Source organism: Lagenorhynchus albirostris, chromosome 5 (assembly GCF_949774975.1).
Source record: "Lagenorhynchus albirostris chromosome 5, mLagAlb1.1, whole genome shotgun sequence".
Classification (NCBI taxonomy): Eukaryota; Metazoa; Chordata; class Mammalia; order Artiodactyla; family Delphinidae; genus Lagenorhynchus; species Lagenorhynchus albirostris.
In genome coordinates, this window is record NC_083099.1 from 100,307,789 (window position 1) to 100,329,863 (window position 22,075).

Consider the following 22,075-nt stretch of genomic DNA (forward strand, 5'->3'; position numbering starts at 1 on the left):
TGAAGATATTATAGTTGAAAACTTCCCTAATATAGGAAAGGAAATAGTTAATCAAGTCCAGGAAGCACAGAGAGTCCCATACAGGATAAATCCAAGGAGAAATATGCCAAGACACATATTAGTCAAACTGTCAAAAATTAAATACAAAGAAAGCATATTAAAAGCAGCAATGGAAAAACAACAAATAACACACAAGGGAATCCCCATAAGGTTAACAGCTGATCTTTCAGCAAAATTCTGCAAGCCAGAAGGGAGTGGCAGGACATATTTAAAGTGGTGAAGGATGAAAACCTGCACCCAAGATTACTCTACCCAGCAAGGATTTCATTCAGATTTGATGGAGAAATTAAAACGTTTACAGACAAGCAAAAGCTGAGAGAGTTCAGCACCACCGAACCAGCTTTACAACAAATGCTAAAGGAACTTCTCTAGGCAAGTAACACAAGAGAAGGAAAAGACCTACAATAACAAACCCAAAACAATTTAGAAAATGGGAATAGTAACACACATATCGATAATTACCTTAAATGTAAATGGACTAAATGCTCCCACCAAAAGACACAGATTGGCTGAATGGATACAAAAACAAGACGCATATATTTGCTGTCTACAAGAGACCCACTTCAGACCTAGAGACACATACAGACTGAAAGTAAGGGGATGGAAAAAGATATTCCATGCAAATGGAAACCAAAAGAAAGCTGGAGTAGCAATTCTCATATCAGACAAAATAGACTTTAAAATAAAGACTATTAGAAGAGACAAAGAAGGACACTACATAATGATCAAGGGATCAATCCAAAAAGAAGATATAACAATTGTAAATATTTATGCACCCAACATAGGAGCACCTCAATACATAAGGCAAATACTAACAGCCAGAAAAGGGGAAATCGACAGTAACACATTCATAGTAGAGGATGTTAACACCACACTTTCACCAATGGACAGATCATCCAAAATGAAATAAATAAGGAAACACAAGCTTTAAATGATACATTAAACAAGATGGACTTAATTGATATTTATAGGACACCCCATCTAAAAACAACAGAATACACATTTTTCTCAAGTGCTCATGGAACATTCTCCAGGATAGATCATATCTTGGGTCACAAATCAAGCCTTGCTAAATTTAAGAAAATTGAAATTGTATCAAGTATCTATTCCAACCACAATGCTATGAGACTAGATATCAATTACAGGAAAAGATCTGTAAAAAATACAAACACATGGAGGCTAAACAATACACTACTTAATAACGAAGTGATCACTGAAGAAATCAAAGAGGAAATCAAAAAATACCTAGAAACAAATGACAATGGAAACACAATGACCCAAAACCTATGGGATGCAGCAAAAGCTGTTTTAAGAGGGAAGTTTATAGCAATACAAGCCCTCCTTTAGAAACAGGAAACATCTCAAATAAACAACCTAACCTTGCACCTAAAGCAACTAGAAAAGAAGAACAAAAAAACCCCAAAGTTAGCAGAAAGAAAGAAATCATAAAGAACAGATCAGAAATAAATGAAAAAGAAATGAAGGGAACGATAGCAAAGATCAATAAAATTAAAAGCTGGTTCTTTGAGAAGATAAAGAAAATTAACAAACCATTAGCCAGACTCATCAAGAAAAAAGGGAGAAGACTCAAATCAATAGAATTAGAAATGAAGAAGGAGAAGTAACAACTGACACTGCAGAAATACAAAAGATCATGAGAGATTACTACAGGCAACTCTATGCCAATAAAATGGACAACCTGGAAGAAATGGACAAATTCTTACAAAGGCACAACCTGCCAAAACTGAATCAGGAAGAAATAGAAAATAAGAACAGACCAATCACAAGCACTGAAATTGAAACTGTGATTAAAAATCTTCCAACAAACAAAAGCCCAGGACCAGATGGCTTCACAGGCGAATTCTATCAAACATTTAGAGAAGAGCTAACACATATCCTTCTCAAACTCTTCCAAAATATAGCAGAGGGAGGAACACTCCCAAATTCATTCTACGAGGCCACCATCACCCTGAAACCAAAACCAGACAAGGATGTCACAAAGAAAGAAAACTACAGGCCAATATCACTGATGAACATAGATGCAAAAATCCTCAACAAAATACTAGCAAACAGAATCCAACAGCACATTAAAAGGGTCATACACCATGACCAAGTGGCGTTTATTCCAGGAATGCAAGGATTCTTCAATGTACGCAAATCAATCAATGTGATAAACCATATTAACAAATTGAAGGAGAAAAACCATATTATCATCTCAGTAGATGCAGAGAAAGTTTTTCACAAAATTCAACACCCATTTATGATAAAAACCCTGCAGAAAGTAGGCATAGAGGGAACTTTCCTCAGCATAATAAAGGCCATATATGACAAACCCACAGCCAACATCGTCCTGAATGGTGAAAAACTGAAAGCCTTTCCACTAAGATCAGGAACAAGACAAGGTCACCCACTCTCACCACTCTTATTCAACATAGTTTTGGAAGTTTTAGGCACAGCAATCAGAGAGGAAAAGGAAATAAAAGGAATCCAAATTGGAAAAGAAGAAGTAAAGCTGTTACTCTTTGCAGATGACATGATACTATACATAGAGACTCCTAAAGATGCTACCAGAAAACTACTAGAGCTAATCAAAGAATTTGGTAAAGTAGCAGGATACAAAATTAATGCACAGAAATCTCTGGCATTCCTGTACACTAATGATGAAAAATCTGAAAGTGAAATCAAGAAAACACTCCCATTTACCACTGCAACAAAAAGAATAAAATATCTAGGAATAAACCTACCTAAGGAGACAAAAGACCTGTATGCAGAAACTTATAAGACACTGATGAAAGAAATTAAAGATGAAACAAACAGATGGAGAGATACACCATGTTCTTGGATTGCAAGGATCAACATTGTGAAAATGACTCTACTACCCAAAGCAAGCTATAGATTCAATGCAATCCCTATCAAACTACCACTGGCATTTTTCACAGAACTAGAACAAAAAATTTCACAATTTGTATGGAAACACAAAAGACCCCGAATAGCCAAAGCAATCTTGAGAACGAAAAAAGGAGCTGGAGGAATCAGGCTCCCTGACTTCAGACTATACTACAAAGCTACAGTCATCAAGACAGTAGGGTACTGGCACAAAAACAGAAAGATAGATCAATGGAACAGGATAGAAAGCCCAGAGATAAACCCATGCACATATGGTCACCTTATCTTTGATAAAGGAGGCAGGAATGTACAGTGGAGAAAGGACAGCCTCTTCAATAAGTGGTGCTGGGAAAACTGGACAGCTACATGTAAAAGTATGAGATTAGGTCACTCCCTAACACCATACACAAAAATAAGCTCCAAATGGATTAAAGACCTAAATGTAAGGCCAGAAACTATCAAACTCTTAGAGGAAAACAGGCAGAACACTCTATGACATAAATCACAGCAAGATCCTTTTTGACCCACCTCCTAGAGAAATGGAAATAAAAACAAAAATAAACAAATGGGACCTAATGAAACTTCAAAGCTTTTGCACAGCAAGGGAAACCATAAACAAGACCAAAAGACAACCTTCGGAATGGGAGAAAATATTTGCAAATGAAGCAACTGACAAAGGATTAATTTCCAAAATTTACAAGCAGCTCATGCAGCTCAATAACAAAAAAATAAACAACCCAATCCAAAAATGGGCAGAAGACCTAAATAGACATTTCTCCAAAGAAGATATACCAATCACATGAAAGAATGCTCAACATCATTAATCATTAGAGAAATGCAAATCAAAACTACATTGAGATATAATCTCACACCGGTCAGAATGGCCATCATCAAAAAATCTAGAAACAATAAATGCTGGAGAGGGTGTGGAGAAAAGGGAACCCTCTTGCACTGCTGGTGGGAATGTGAATTGGTACAGGCACTATGGAGAACAGTATGGAGGTTCCTTAAAAAACTACAAATAGAACGACCATATGACCCAGCAATCCGACTACTGGGCATATACCCTGAGAAAACCATAATTCAAAAAGAGTCATGTACGAAAATATTCATTGCAGCTCTATTTACAATAGCCCAGAGATGGAAACAACCTAAGTGTCCATCACCGCATGAATGGATAAAGAAGATGTGGCACATATATACAATGGAATATTACTCAGCCATAAAAAGAAACGAAATTGAGCTATTTGTAATGAGGTGGATAGACCTAGAGTCTGTCATACAGAGTGAAGTAAGTCAGAAAGAGAAAGACAAATGCCGAATGCTAACACATATATATGGAATTTAAGGGGAAAAAATGTCACGAAGAACCTAGGGATAAGACAGGAATAAAGACACAGACCTACTAGAGAACAGACTTGAGGATATGGGGAGGGGGAAGGGTGACCTGTGACAAAGCGAGAGAGAGGCCTGGACATATATACTCTACCAAACGTAAGGTAGATAGCTAGTGGGAAGCAGCCACATAGCACAGGGAGATCAGCTCGGTGCTTTGTGACCACCTGGAGGGATGGAAAAGGGACGGTGGGAGGGAGGGAGACGCAAGAGGGAAGAGATATGGGAACATATGTATATGTATAACTGATTCACTTTATTATAAAGCAGAAACTAACACACCATTGTAAAGCAACTATACCCCAATAAAGATGTTAAAAAAAATTTAACCAACATGCTTGTAGCAAATTGGGGAGCAATTTATTCAAGGAAAACAAATTAATTTCTGTAAGAACAATGAGATCTGTTTTGCTTTAAGTCGTCCTTGATCTTTGCTCTCCATGCCAGTGGTAGCCTTGAAAAACAGCCCACATCCCTGGTACCAGAAGGAGCAGCATGGACTGGGAGGGCCTTCAAAGCCTCATTCCCAAAGAAATGTCATTGTTTTACATGTCTGGTGGTCCCCTGGAAGACCTCACTTGAAAGGCTTGCCTTTGACCTGACTGAAAGCTGTCTAGTAAGAAAAGCTTTTCCTCACGGGTCATTTCTGGAAAACGTTTTCAGGCAAATATTTTAACATGGCAGTTGCATGAGGCAATGGATAACAGTTGGGGGCAAAAAACAGCCCAACTGAAAAGTTTAAATAGAAAAGCTGAGGAATGAGATGTCCACAAAGACTTTGAAATGTTCCAATATATTCCTGGGAAACTGAAAGACCACAAGACATATCCCTGGAAATCTAGGAAAATAACAGTTAGCATTAATAAATGAGTTCAGCAAGGTTGTAGGATATAAGATCAATATTATTTCTACACACCAGCAGTGAGTAATCCAAAAATGAAATTAAGAAAACAATTCCATGTGTAACAGCATCAAAAGAAATAAATACTTAGGGAAAAATTTAACCAAGTAAGTGCAAGATTTACACTGAAAAGTATAAAACTGTTGAAAGAAATTGAAGAAGATCTAAATAAATATAAAGACATGCTGGATTCATGGACTGGAAGATAATCTTATTAAAATGTCACTACTTCCCAAATCGACTTATGGTTCCATTGCAATTCCTATGAAAATCCCAGCTGCCTTCTTTCCAGAGATTGCCAAGCTAATTCTAAAATTCATATGGCAATCAAGGAAACAGAATAACCAAAACCATGTTGGTAAAGAACAAAGCGGGAGGACTCACACATCCGGGTTTCAAAACTCAGTTCAAAGCTACTGCAATCACAGTGTGGTACTGGATTAAGAACAGACATGTAAATCAGTGGAACAGAATTGACAGTATAGAAATAAACCCTCATATGTATGGTCGATTGATTTTCAACAAGGGTGCCAAAACAATTCAATGTGGAAAAAACAGTCTTTTCAAATGATGCTGGGACAACTGTACATCCACACACAAAATAATGAAGCTGGACTCCTACACTTCACACCACATATGAAAATTAATTCCAAATGGTACAAATATCCAAATGTAAGAAGTAACGCTATAAAACTCTTAGAAGAAAACACAGGAGTAAATCTTTATGACCTTGCATTAGACAACAGTTTCATAGATATGATGCCAGAAGCACAAACAACCAAAAGAAAAATAGATGAATGGGATTTTATAAAAATTAAAATTTGTGCTTCAAAGGACACTATCAAGAAAGTGAAAAAACATGTAGAATGGGAGAAAATACTACAAGTGGGAAGAATAAGATGCAGTTGGCAGAAGAAAAGTATAGTAGTTGCCAGGTATGACAATCTCAAAATTTTGAACTATTACAAATAAAACAGCCACTCTAAATCACGGCAAAGGGCAGACTCATGTTATGTTTGTTTTTAGGGTTTATGCCTTTCTAAATCTGAGAAGCTGCCAGGATTCTAGTACATAGCAAAAAGTGATGACAACACCCTGAAGTATGTAAGTTTTTGTGTGTACATAGCTATCTAAAGGAAACCAATGCTAGTTGACTGGGGGAGCATTAGGGCAGCTCTGTGACCGCAGCTCAATTTGCCTTCATAGTGTGGCCACACCTCCCTCATTGATATTCTCAACAATGGGGTAAATAATTCAATAGGGATAAGGCTTTGATTTTCCTCTTATTCTCTCCTAGTACTTATGTTCTTGTTACAATATGGATGTACCACAGATAAGCCAGCATGTGAATGTGCTCTGTTTGGTTAAGTTATATAGCCTTTATACATTGTAGAGTCCTTCAGTTTCTAAAATCATGGAGCTTGTATTGTTAGAACCAATGAAGTGACTAAAAGAATTTTTAAAAATAAGCCATCAGTCTGGACCTGCATAGGTGAATGAAGGAGAAATACTTTAAAGTCAGAAAAAAAAGTATACTTAGCATTTAGGATTATCAACCACTGCTGGTTTTCCATAATATATTTCATTCCTGATTTTATCTGAAAGAGATGTGATTACTACCACCATTCAAAAAGTGGTACTTTATTAATTAATAAGCTCTTGGCTCATCTTTGAGGTAGATTTCGGATTTAAAATAGACTACCACACTGCTAATTACTTCATCTGATGTTTGTCAATAACACAGAGGCTTCATTCAAGAAACCTACTGACTTATAATTACCTGAAACCTGGTGATGAATCAAGGTTTTGTGGGGCCTGAACCTCATCTACTTTGGGAAATCCTATCTAATAAAAACATGCAAAGTTATAAATACAAAAATCGCTAGGACCCCTCTCAAGACCTTGGAAGGGACCTCTGCAAGTGAGGAGCCCTGAAGCCTAAGCTTCATTGAATTCATAAATCCACCTCAGCTGGGGCCCTTTTCCAAACTTTTTTAATGCAGGCAACTTATAAACACCCCAGTAATACGTCATTATAGGTAGTAAAATGACTTAACTCGAGGGTGGCCTCTTCCCTTGGTGGCTTGCATTTGGAAAGAGATGCAATCAAGTTTATGTCTCACCATGGCAAATGTTTCCTGAAGCAAATTAGCTTTGTCTATTAGAAAGACTTAGCCCAAAACAAAGACTTACTATACTATGACAATCTTTTGAAAGTAACTGTGAATGAGTTTTAGGAGTACAGTACTCATTTATTTCCAACACCAGATAGTTCTGATTCTTTCACTACCTTTTTCTGTCATTTAAGAGGAACACAAATTCAAAAGGAACAAGTTGGTGCCTCTTCCATTACAAATCTTTTCTAACCTACCACCCATTTTCTACTTCATCACCCCCCTCCCTCACCTTGTTACCCTGCTGCATAGATGCTAGAAGGCTCTCATATACGTTTTCCCATCAACATCCATCTTTCTCCTTCCAGTATGAAAGCTTATTGGGGACAAAGTCCTTGCCCTATGTGTCTTTGTATCCCCAGCACTTAGTACAGTGCTGACACACAGTGGGCATGGCACTCAGTGAATGTTTTTGAATGAATTCATTAATTTTTAAACTGTGATTGATTGATTTCCACAATGTATTTTCCTGTGTTGCCTACATAACTATAGTGAAACTCTGATTCTTATAAGGAACTCTTGGTGTTATAGGATGTTTAGGAAAGGTGGTGAGTTTAAAAAAAAAAGAAATAAAAAGCAGTCTAGCAAGTTTTATATATACATACATACATATATATATGTATACATATAGTTAAAAAAATAAACAAACAAGCAAACAAAAAATGCTGACTAGAATGTGGTCCCTAAGTTCAGTGTATGTGATATTGGGGTTTTAGAAATCTTACATAATTTGACATCAAAACAAGAATTTTTTTTTTTAACTTGATGCTTTCAACTTATTGGAAGTTAAATGTTCTTATGTTCACAGGAGAAAGAAGCCATAGTTTTCCAGTTTTGTTTGTTTGTTTTGCGATACGCGGGCCTCTCACTGTTGTGGCCTCTCCCGTTGTGGAGCACAGGCTCCAGACGCGCAGGCTCAGCGGCCATGGCTCACGGGCCCAGTCGCTCCACGGCATGTGGGATCTTCCCGGACCGGGGCACGAACCTGTGTCCCTTGCATTGGCAGGCGGACTCTCAACCACTGCACCACCAGGGAAGCCCCAGTTTTGTTTGTAATGTTTTTAATTTTTTAAAGATTTTCTCTTAGACATAAAAAATTGGCAAATGATAGAAATTTTCAACATTTTTCTATTGAGGCTGTGAACCTTGAGAGTAAAGGTATATGTATGTGTTTAAATTAATGTCCGATATATCCAGGCCTACTAAGATACTTGAAATTCCTTTTCAGATCGCTCTGGTTTGCTTTAATGAATATCTAGAACAAAACAAATATTGTTTCTTCTTTTATTTTGCCTTAATAAATCTGTTAGTACATATAAAGATTCAGGAATATTTTAAAACCTCTCACCTGCCATGAGCCCAGATTGCAAGTGATTTCCTGTTAACATTTCATAGTAATTCAAATAACTTTTGAATATAGTGAAATGAATAGCAAACTCTGTTGGTATTTTATCAAGACAGGCAGAGTGGCAATTTACTTTGGTCTTCTGTTGTGTGAAATTCATGTAATCTTATTAACACCAGGCAGGTATTTTCTTCATGTCAAGCTTTGCATGATCAAGCTGTTATCACACTTATTTCAGTGACACTAAATATGGCTGCCTCAATTAAAGATCTGAGACTCCTAGTGCATTCTTTAGGCATAGTGTAAAAAATTCAGTCATAGAATATATTAAAACTCTTATCTGTGGTAAGCCTGGATGAATCAGACAAATCAGCCAGAAAGGAAAAAATATTTTAAATTAAAGCATATTTTAAAATATTGCCAAAGACTGATCCATTATATGATTGCCCTTGTAGCAAGAGTGGAGGCCCTGTATGTAATCATAGGTAAGAGAATTTATTCCTTAATAAAATGTGAAATTTTATATATACTGTTTAGTCCATCATTAACTCATCAACTATAGGAATATGGTGTTAAATACTTTTTCTTCCCTTTACCAACACAGTGTCACCATCATTATTACAAAACTAGCACTTATATAGTGCTTATCATGAGCCAGGTCTAAAAACCTAAAAAATATTTTAATCTTGACAACAAACCTTTGAGGTGGGTACTGTTATTATCTTCACATTACAGATGAGGAAACTGAGGCATATGAGCTAAGTAACTTGTCCATGGTAACGTAATTACAAAGTGGTAGAGCTGTAATTTGAATCTAGGCAATCTGGCTCCAGAGTCCATGCTTATAATCACTATTTTCTGCAGTCTGAGATATTTATCATTGTTAATACTTGTGTTAATATGCTAAATTCCCAGTTAGTAACAATGATGTCTTCAAACTCACTACTGTATAGTTTCAAACACATTAACTGGATATGCACAGGTAGATGGAATGATAAAACCATATATTAGGAATCCTTCACTATAAAATGGAGACCTCGCTTAAATAGGTTGTATATTAGATGGTCTGGAAAAATCACTACAGTCTATCCAGTTTCAAGAGAGTCAAGAAAAATATATCTAGGATAATTGATCTTCTGCCACTGACAGCCCACGCACTTGCTAACAATCCCATTTCTCTCCCTGGATGGTGTTAAAACCTTTCTGGACAAGCAATTTTGTTGTATGGTATATAGGGTTATATTAAATTATCAATTAGAATTGGATTTTCCACATAAAGCCTATATCATTTAACTAAAACTGTGGAGGAGGGTAGAGGCAACAAGGGACAATCTGTCTTGGAGGATTATCATATCAACATCCCCTGGAGGCTTTCTGAAAGTTTGCTCCCCCTGTTCTGAGATTCTGGTACTCCCTTACCTCCAACCCCTTGAGAGTCACTGAAGCAGAAAGCCATGCTCCTGACGGTTTTTTAAAACATACCTCTCCCCGTGTCCTCAAGTCCATTCTCTACGTTTGCGTCTTATTCCTGCCCTGCCCCTAGGTTCTTCAGAACCATTATTTTTGAGGGGGAAGGGTAAGCTGGGATGAAGTGAGAGAGCAGCATGGACAGATATACACTACCAAATGTAAAATAGATAGCTAGTGGGAAGCAGCCGCATAGCACAGGGAGATCAGCTCGGTGCTTTGCGACCACCTAGAGGGGTGGGATAGGGAGTGTGGGAGGGAGACGCAAGAGGGAGGGGATATGGAGATATATGTATATGTATAGCTGATTCACTTTGTTATAAAGCAGAAACTAACACACCATTGTAAAGCAATTATACTCCAATAAAGATGTTAAAAAATAAATAAATAAAATAAAACATACCTCTCAGGTGTAATGACATGCTTCTTTCATCACACTTGCTGTTTCCCTCTGATGGGAACACTCTCTACAAGTTGTTCCCCTTCCTCCCTTGTCTCCACCCTGCTCAGTTCTTCTCTATGTGATGGCTTCATATAAGCAGCAAATGCCAAGCCTTGCCCTCTTCAGAAACTTACTCTGCTGAACCCATCTCATTTAGTCCCCCACCAACATCAGGTCCCTCCAAATGAGACAGAAAAAAATAGCAGCTCTACAATCAGAAGCCGGCCTCGCTCTCAGAGCTAGGCTATGTTATTCTCCTATCAGACATTATACCAACCTCAACCTCAACCAGGTTACTCTGAGACACAATAAAATGAGACGGAGCAAGGCTACTGCAGAATTTTGCCGAAGCACAGAAAAAAGGCAAGCTCACATTGCCCAAAATACTAAACATCTCCTCTCTTGGCTAAAATGAGTGACTGCTACTTCTCTACCAATTAAAACCTTATTCTTGTTCTAGTCTCCCTTCCCTGTAGATAAGACTCACTGAGATACTATGGTAGAAGTCCTAAAACTAAGGACCAATATTATGTGCTGTTTGACAGGGGAACAGGGAGGGCCTCAAATGGCTTTACCACGGGTTCTTCTCCTCACTCTGCTCCCACAGATAAGGCCAAACAACCCGCCTTATCAAACGGATAAGATGCAGTTCCTCCTCATCCCTGAGTGACAGGTTCTCCTGCCAGCCTGGGGAATGATTCAAGCAAGCCAGTCACATCCTGCTGAGGGTATCGGGGGGTACCCTACCCTCTTGACACTACAAAGCCTGTCTCCCACAGCCCCCGGTTGTCCACTGGGTTCCCAAGTGTAGCCCAGTTGGCCCTGTGTGGCATATGGTGTCCCTCCTCCCCCCACCCCCCGCCCAGGCTGTAAGTATATGGAATGAATAAGTACCTGTTAATCTCACCTGTTCAGTGTAAGGCATTGTGTATTTGGCCATCACAGGGTGATGGAGGCACCCAGTAGGAGGCCATGAGAACAGATATTCAATTGCAGATTTGCCATTGCTTTCTGACAGCATTTAATCCAGAGCAAACGCCTGCTTTCTTGGACTCCCTGCCACATCACCCAACCAAAGCCCAAGTGCTATAATAGGTTCTTTCTAACACCTTCTTACTGACACACACTACAGTTCCCCATGGTGTGTGTTTTCCCTTGCTGAAATGAGCAACAAATCCAGCTTTTTCAACTATAGTGTGTTCCTGGGGTCTTTGGCTTGAGAGCATTAGTATAACATATTTACTGTATAGCACTTTTAACTATGTGAAATTATCTTTGAAATTCATTTTTAATTAGTTTACTCATTTAGTAACTATCCCTCCATTTCAACACTTCCCCTTAATTCCATCCAGTCAACTGTAATCTAAGTCATGATGGCACAGGGATTAACTGTCTCTATTTCCTATTGTACTCTCAGTGCTTAGTACATAATAAGCACTTCTTTAATATTTGTTGCATGAATGTGGGGAAAACACAACTCTAGACTCAAAGTTGGGATATCTTAGAGAGAGTAAAAATTTTCCAATTTTTGCTCTTCTTTCATTGTATACAGTTAACCTCAATACCTTCTGTATTAAGTTAAAAAAAATTAACTACAAACAATCCAGTTTCATTTCTGAGTATAAAGGCAACAGGAAGAATAGTTTAAAGTGTCATATAAGGAGTGAAAAAAATAAAGTGTCATATAAGGAGTTAAAAAAGAAGAGGCATAGAGGAAAATCATATAACAGATTTTTAATTCAGTTCTAGAGGGATTTATTAGTCTCTTGAGGTCTTAAGGTAAATTCCATTATTATTATCAGGAGGGTCACACACCCCATTGCATTCACTGTCTGTCATTCAGGGATGAAACCAGAATCCTTATGACTAATTCTGTCTGGTTTCTTCCACATATGAAAGAGAACACAGCACACCTCCCACATATGAAAGAGAACAATATCTTTTTGAAAACATAATCTCACACCAGTTGAAATGATATTTGAATGTTTCTGATTCAACTTCACAGAAAGGTTCAACACAATGCAAGACTTCTCGTGTTTAACAAGGCTTGTCAATAGGAAGAGTCGACTAAGACATGGAAGAGGACAGGTTTACAAGTTAGGGCTTCTATTTCTGGCATCACCACTAATTTGTTTTGTGGCATTAAAGGAAGTCATATTACTTTTTCCTGCTTTAGTATCATTGTGGATAGTTTAAATACTTACCACCTATTTTCTTGAGAGATAAATGTGTAAATTTTTACAAAGCTTTTTAGTCTAAGAAAAATTCCATGTAACCACTGAGTCTTTTAAAATTATACTGACACCATAGAGAGTATGTTAAATATGTCACTCTAAGTATCCTTCACTGCTGGGTTCTTAAAGCCTAAGCCAGGAAGCAGGATTTTTTTAACACAGGAGAATGACTTCCTTATCAAACAAGGGGGTAAGGATTTCTTTAGTGAATGAGGTCAGTAACGCATTATCCATTTTTCCCCACACCACATTCCAAACATCAGACAGCCTCTTTTTCTTTCTGAGCAAGTTTTTATTCTTTTCTGCTAAAACAAACTCCCAATTATAACTCTGTCCTCAAGAAGATTAAAGTTTTCTCTAACTCTGACATCATAAAGTCCAGTGTATTACTCACTTATTGAATACTCTTATTCATATTATTTTGACTTTTCAAACTCACTGTTACCTCTACTCCTAGAACACTTTTTTAATCCAGTATCAGCCTCTACCACAGGCCTCTCATACCACCTGCTTTCTTCCCTCAAGGCAGATTGAAAGAGCTCTTTAGACTAAAAAATATTTGCATTTCAAAACTCTGCTTGATGCTTTTTAAAAATTTATTCTCTATGCTGCCATCAGAAGGACCATTTTAGAAATAAAATCTAATTTCCAAAAATCTCTGTGACCCAGAGAAAGTTACTCAGTGCCTTTGAGTCTCCGTTTCCTTATCTATAAAACGTGACTATCTGATTTGCAGAATTATAAGAAGTAAAGGTACCTAGCACTGCCTCTGGCAGCTCCTACTGTTACTACATATTTTCACTAGCCTTGCGGCCACCCATTCTCTGCAAATGAAACCTAGGACCGGTTCAAACACCTGCCAGTCTCTCCTCCCATAACCAGGCTGCTGAGCACTCTGCATTGGATAGAAGTGTTACTAGAAATATATAGTTCTTTTCTCAGCTATAGTCCCTTTTCAGTACACACACTATCTCAGGGTAATATCTTTCACTACCACCAGCTACTGCCTTTACGTTGTTAAGTTCCAAATCTACGCTTGCAGCTCAGACTTCTCTCTTGAACTCCAGACTTGCATAACTACCTAGACGCCTTCTAAGGGCAATCCTATCATTATCTCCTATTGTAGCTGGCTTGCACTATTATTAAAAAATACCACAGACTGGGTGGCTTAAACAACAGAAATTTATTTTCTCACAGTTCTGAAGGTTTGGGAATCTAAAATCAAGGTGCCAGATGATTGGTTTCCTGTTGAGAGCTCTCTTCTTGGCTTGGAGACGGCCACCTTCTCACTGTGCCCTCATGTCCTTTCCTTGGTGAGGCCATGGAGAAGGAAGAGATCTCTCCCTCTTCCTCTTCCTATAAAGTCACCAATCCTATCATGTTAGGATCCCACCCTTATGATCTCATTTAACTTTAATTAAAACCTAGAAGCCCTATTTCCCCATACATTCACATTGGGGATAGGGATTTAACATAAATTTTCAGGGTTGGGGGGATACAATTCAACCATAATCTCTCTTAAAACCTGCTTTTCTGTCTTTATCCCTTAATTCATTTAGTAGCTCCAAAGACGTTCACATTCTAATCCACAGAATCTGTGACTGTGTTACCTTATACAGCAAAAGGGATTGAGATGTGATTATCCTGGACAATCCAGTTGGGTCCAATGTAATCATAAAAGTTCTTATAAAAGGGAGGCAGGAGGGAGAGTCAGAGAAGGAGATGGGATGATGGAAACAGAGGTAAGAGAAGTCAGAGAGAGATTTGAAGATGTTATGCTGGTGGCTTTGAAGATGGAGAAGGGAACTTGAACCAAGGAAGCCAGGAGACCTTTAGAAGCTGGAAAAGTCAAGGAAACAGATTCTTCCCTGATGTGCCCAGAGTGAATCAGCACTGTCAGCTCCCTGAGTTTAACCCAATGAGACTGATTTTGGACTTCTGACTCCCAGAACTGTAAAATAATTAATTTGTGTTTTATTAAGCCATTAACTTATAATAATACATGGATGGCTTTTAGCTAAGAGTTAGTTCTCAAATATTAGTTTCCATTTTAGGCTGGATAATATCCTCCATTTAAGCATGATCCTTTATTACTCTCCAATGCCCCCCTTTTATATTTTTCTATTAACAACACTTCTCTCATTAGCTGTAAGTTTCCATTCATTCATTTCTCCATTACACTGTGAAAATTTTGAGCACAGGGATTTTGTCTTCATTTTAATCCCCAGTGTCTATTATCATGAACAGCATGGGTCTAATGTTTCCTGACTGCATTATTGGACTGACATCCTCATGACAGACACCTTCATCAGTATTGAATCCTCTATGTGAAAGTACACATTAAAAGTTTTCAAGTGTTACTTGAGTGGGCAAGCGTGAGACAGTATCATTTCCCCCAGCATGTATGATTTCCTGCACTAGCACAAATAAGACATTTTGGAATTCAGTCAGGCAGTAAACATAATCAGTATTCACAGCAGAGGACTTGTGTTTAGTCAAGCATGACTAAGAGAAGCTAGTAGACTGTCAGCTGTAGTGGTCAAAATGTTTTCAAAAATGGGAGAAAAATCAGCTTTCCAAAAATACAGAGATGATTATTTTGATTAAAAAGGCCAGTGAGTGTCCTGAGTTACTATTAAAAGTGATATTACACAATTTTTTTTTTTTTTTTTTTTTTTTTTTTGCCGTACGCTGGCCTCTCACTGTTGGGGCCTCTCCCGTTGCGGAGCACAGGCTCCGGACGCGCGGGCTGAGCGGCCATGGCTCACGGGCCCAGCCGCTCCACGGCATGTGGGATCTTCCCGGATGGGGGCACGAACCCGTGTCCCCTGCACTGGCAGGCGGACTCTCAACCACTGCGCCACCAGGGAAGCCCTATACAATTCTTTAATTGCAATAAAGACTTTGAATAGCTTTAATATACCAAAGGTTTATAATAAACCTATATTAGTTCATTTTATCTTAAAGAAAATATGCATAATCAGTAATGACTCTGTAAATTAAACCATGATCCAGAATTGTAGACATTTTAATGTGATTATTTATTCTCAAGGGATAGTAACAGGCGCATGTTCTAATAAAATGAACATTAAAAAGTTTGTTTTCATGTTAAAGCGCTATTTTCACTAATGTGAACATGATTTTTAGGCAAACTTTTATTCAGTCAGTTTTGTCCTTCAGAAGACATTCATCATAGTTCATCTTCTGAAAAGCTTATGCTTCATTATTTTATTTATTCAGAAGATGTTTTCACTGAGTCCTAGATTGCAATATATACCATTATTATATGTGTTTCTAGGAAGGAAATACTGTTGCAAATTAAACTATGAGTGCTACCAATTGTAGGATGCTACCTAAATTCAGCGAAATTAAAATGAGAACATTTGCTAGAGCAAAAACTTGAAAGGAAAGAAGCTATCACCCATAGGCCAAATAACTGAAATACAATCTCATTTTGGTGTATATACTTCTACTCTATTTCCTAAGCATAAAGTTTATATTATTTTTCTTAAATGTGCACTAATACTATATACTATTTTTCTGTATATAATTAAGATCCTTTATTGATTAACTTATAGTATATGCAGTTTCCATGCTATTACATATAACATAACTTATCTTAACAAATTTCTCTTTAAAGAGCTTTGCAATCAGCTTTTTTATTATTTAAAAGACAGTTTTTACCATCACGTGTCATATGAGTCATTATTATAAACATTATAGAGCAACATTTTTGCCATTTATAATTTGTTATAATTTCACTCCTTTATGCTAACTGAACAAATAAGCACTTAGAATATTATTATTGAAACAAACCCCAAAGAAGTGAGGAAATAATTTTTGTTCAGTGATATATCCAACCTAAGAAAACTGCCTACCATTATATTTCATTAATACCAAAATACAAATCAAACAAACTTTTTTCAGCCCACAGATTTGTCTGGGGAATAAAACTTTAATATTCTTTGAAAGCATTTCTGTATATGTGTTTTGGAATTACATGTTTGGTAAAATTTGCACCCCACCCCAACCCTCAAAATTTAGATCCTAAATTTCCTTTGTGGGGAAAAAACTGTTAAATACTGATACAGTTTATGGAGTGGATATAGGACAATATAGAATCTTGTTCCTCCTGAGGTTTTGTAATATACAATCTTCTAGAAACTTGTCTTCGTTATCCAGTTTTTAAATTTATTGCCACATACTGTTTATATTTTACTATTGATTTTTAAATATTTATTTATTAGTAGCTATATCTTTTCCTTTGTCATCTGTAACATTGTTTACTTATACCTTATATTTTTCTTGATCTTTTTTATCAGAGTTTTATAATTTTATTAACATTTTTAAGAAAATAATTTTTTATTTTTTCTCTATTATGTTTTCTATTTACTGTTTTTAATCTTTTCTTTACTATTTACCTTCCAGTTTCTTTGTGATTATTTTATTTCTCTTTTTCTAAATTGTTAAGTTGGATGCTTAGCTCATTAACTTTTAGTAGCTCTTCATTTCTAAAATAAGCATTTTAAGGCTATATATGTATTTACCTCTAAAGTACGGCATTTATTGTACCACATGAGTTTTAAAATGTGTTTTTTTCATTTTATTTAGCTCTAGAGATTTTCTCATTTATATTAAAATAAGCCATGAGTTATTTAAATGTTATTTAATTACATTAAAAATAACACACAAGTTATTTAAAACTATGTTTTAAACTGTCTAATTTTTTATGTTACCTTTCTATTTATTTCTAAGCTAATTGTACTTTGGTTAGAAATGTATTCTATAAAAATCTGATTTGTTGCAAATTGCTTCATGGCCTAGTACATGGTCAGTTTTCATTAATATTTTTGTATTTTAAGAGAATGTGATTTGCCTATTTACAGATGACACGATACTATACACAGAAAATTCTAAAGATGCCACCAGAAAACTACTAGAGCTCATCAATGAATCTGGTAAAGTTGCAGGACACAAAATTAGTATAATGAAATCTGCTGCATTTCTATACACTAACAACAAACTATCAGAAAGAGAAATTAAGGAAACAATCCCATTAACATAACAATCGCATCAAAAAGAATATAATACCTAAGAATAAACCTACCTAAGAAGACAAAAGACCTATACTAGGAAAACATAAGACACTAACGAAAGAAATTGCAAGTGTCACACTAATGGAAAGATATACTGAGTCCTTCAACTGGAAGAATCAATGTTGTTAAAATGACCAAGGCAATCTACATTCAGTGCAATCCCTATCAAAACACCAATAGCATTTTTCACAAAACTAGAACAAATAATCTTAAAATTTGTATGGAAGTGCAAAAGACCCCCAAATAGCCAAAACAATCTTGAGAAAGGAGAGCAGAGCTGGAGGAATCAGGCTCCCTGCCTTCAGACTGTACTACAAAGCTACAGTAGTCAAAACAGTTTGATATTGGCACCAAAACAGACACATAGATCAATGGAACAGGATAGAGAACCCAGAAATAAACCCACACACTTATGGTCACCTAATCTAGACAAAGGAGGCAAGAATACACAATGGAGAAGAGACAGTCTGGGAACTTTGTGGTTCTGGGAAAACTGGGCAGCTACATGTAAAAGGATGAAATTAGAACATTCTCTAACACCATATACAAAAATAGACTCACAATGGAATAAAGGCCTAAATGTAAGACTGGACACTATAAAACTCCTAGAGGAAAACATAGGCAGAATACTCTTTGACATAAATGGCAGCAATATTTTTTGACTCCATCTCCTAAAGTAAAGGGAATAAAAGCAAACATAAACAAATGGGACCTAATTAAAATTAAAAGCTTTGGCACAGCAAAGGAAACCATCAACCAAACAAGAAGACAACCTACTTAATGGGAGAAAATTCTTGCAAATGATATCACCGATAAGAGATTACTATCCAATATATACAAAGAGGTCATACGACTCAACATCAAAAAAACAACCTGATTAAAAAATGGGCAGAACTCCTGAATAGACACTTTTCCAAAGAAGACATACAGATAGGCAAAAGGCACATGAAAAGATACTCAACATCGCTAATCATTAGGGAAATGCAAGTCAAAACCACAATGAGATATCACCTCACACTTGTCAGAATGGCTATCATCACAAAGAATACAAATAACAAATGTTGGCAAGGACATGGAGAAAGGGGAGCCATTGTACACTGTTGATGGGAATGTAAACTGGTGCAGCCACTATGGAAAGCAGTATGGAGCATCCTCAAAAAACTAAAAATAGAACTACCATTTGACCCAGCAACTCTACTCCTGGGTATATATCTGAAAAAGAAACAAAAAACAAAATAACCACTAACTGGAAAAGATACATGCATCCCAATGTTAATAGCAGCATTATTTTTACATTTGCCAAGATATGGAAGCAACCTGCTGTGTCTATCAACAGATGAATAGATAAAGAAGATGTGATATATATATATATAAATAAATATATATATATAAATATATATATATAAATGGATGGACTTGGAGGGCATTATGCTGAGTGAAATAAGTCAGAAAGAGAAAGACAAATACTGTATGATATCACTTATATGTGGAATCTAAGAAGTACAGCAAGCTAGTGAATATAACAAAAAAGAAGCAGATTCACAGATATAAAGAACTAGTGGTTACCAGTGGGGCAAGAAAGGAGGGAGGGGCACACAGGGGTGGGGGAGTGGGAGGTACAAAGTATTAGGTGTAAGATAGGCTACAAGGATGTATATTACAATACAGGGAAATAGCCAATATTTTGTAATAACTTAAAAGAATAAAAATAAATAAAGGGAATGTGATTTGGCAAATTTAGGTTTATCATTCTATCTATATATCCATAAGCTAGAATCTGTTAATTATATTCCTCACTCCCTCTAGCCTCACTGATTATTTTCTACTTGATCTAGCAATTATTAAAGAAAATGTATCAGAAATTCCTACCATATTGGCAGATTTATCAATTTTTGATTATACTTCTACTGTCAATGTTTGCTTTCCATTTTTGGAATGTTTTTATATACCTCCTTGCTGAAAGATTTAAGAAACTAAATTCCAGGACTGTTATCCCTAATACTGAATGTCACCTTAGAAATTATGAAAATATTGTTCACAAAGTGTTAGAATAGGCAACCCTTTGAGCTTGAGCATGGCCATTGAAAAACTATTTCTTAATATACTTTAACTCATTGCCTCCTATTACATGAAAAGAATAATAATAGCCAAGTAGGTACTAAGCATTATTTTAAGCTCTTTATATAAATTAATTCATTTAAAATGTACATTACTGTACTAACAAATTGTGGAAATTTAACAAATAGTAGGACCTTCAAGCTTGTTTAAATAAACCACTGATAGTATTAGAACTAATTAATTCAGGGATGTCCAGAGGAAAACCATACATTTTGGAATCTCAGTGGAGATAAACACTCTTCTCCATAATGTCTACTAGTACCACTCTCATTGCTGGGGTGGATTACTCCTCTCATCCAGCAAGAAAATTCTGGGTTTTTTTTTTAAGGATATAAACAGTATATGGAATATATACCTTGAAAATTCTTATCAACCTAGCATTCTAGGAATGCATTTCTTAAGCAGATCCTTAGATTTTTAATCCATTCAAAATCTACACTTTTGTTATGGTACTTGCAACTCCAAATTTAAGACTATATATTAATTCCAGTGTCCCCAAATTAGCCATGAATAGCAGTAGCCATCCCAGATTAGATGGCACTAGTTATCATGTTTGAAAGGAAAAATAATGGGTTGAAATCTGCTACTTGAGCTCTGCAAGAATATCTGTTAAAATCACATAAACAACATCTAGTCTTATTTATTAGATTAAAAGCTCAAGAAATGGTTGACAACTGCAATATTATCATGTTTCAAGTACTTTCTAAGTTTTATCACACTGCATTTTACAATCAAATTAAAAATGTAAATTAAAAAACCTCAATAGGCTAATGGAAGACAGAAGTAAAGAAAAATGCATTTATAATAATGTGAATATATATCATATGACTCATTGAAATTGAGATTAATGAGCAGTAGAATTTTCAGAAGCTTTAAAAAACATTTTGACCAGGCATATAAGACTGCAAGCAGAGCAGAGAAAGATGCTAGATAATTTTTTGTCATTGTTTCTTTTCCTTTTTTCTTTTTTAAATAATGGAAGGCCAGATGATTCCTTTGAATTTCATTGCACAGAAAAACATGAACAGGAATATTTCATGTTTATGTTAATGGAATAAACAAAAGCTGCATGTCACTTGTCATGGATGCTGCTAAATAACAACAGAAAAAATATCCACAACTTGAGTAAAATATATTGCATTTAGTCTGCATATACAGGGAAATTTTTATTTGAGGTATTATAAAACTGGTATTTCCACACACTAGCTGCTATCTTTAGATAAAAACAGATCAGTCTATTTATGGATCCATCATTTGCTTTTATGTTTTACTTAATCAAAAGTAAGCCCAACATGCTCTTTAACAAAATATTTTGAATCACACGGATTTTTAATTGATTTTTAATGTTAGAAATTTAAAGTTTATTTAGGAAGATAAATAGGAAACAATTCTAATAGTCTTATATCATGTTGTGAAAAATAACATGAAAAGGACTTTGGGTTAAAATAAGGGAGAGAGTCAAAAATCAATATATATTAGAAGAATACATTTATTTTTGAGGTATCTCCAGGGATTGTCTCATTTTGTAGAGCACTGAAAACATAGTAGGTCTGGCAATTGTTTAAAGATGGTAGCATAAACATGGACCTATCTCCCTTCCCAGTCTGATGCCCCTGTAATAATAGAAAAGAAAATCACTAGGTGTAATCCTTTAGGATAAAGGACCAGAAATGGGACTTCAGTGGATTTGCTAAACTTCAGTTTAGCAAATTTTTAAACATGGAAAGTGATTGGGGAGTATTGATATGTGTAGTAGGGTACAAAAAAGAAGAGAAAAGATTGTTTTCGTTGAGAGGAGAGAAATTCACATGGTGGAACCACAGATGGACTCCTGGCTCAGGTACACCCATTATGGCAAAGGGCAGGAGTGAGAAGTGGGCCCCAAACAGGGCAAGGGTATATTCTGAAAATTTTAAAGGGAAGAACTGACCACTAATTCCTACAAAATATCAGAAGA

The 22,075-nt window shown here is 36.2% G+C and overlaps 1 protein-coding gene across 2 annotated transcripts in view; it reads right to left on the minus strand.

Moving 5' to 3' along the window:
* Nucleotides 1-22,075, minus strand: part of EPHA6 (EPH receptor A6) — an 874,905-nt gene that overhangs the window by 215,134 nt on the left and 637,696 nt on the right. The gene's annotated exons all lie outside the window — the stretch shown is intronic.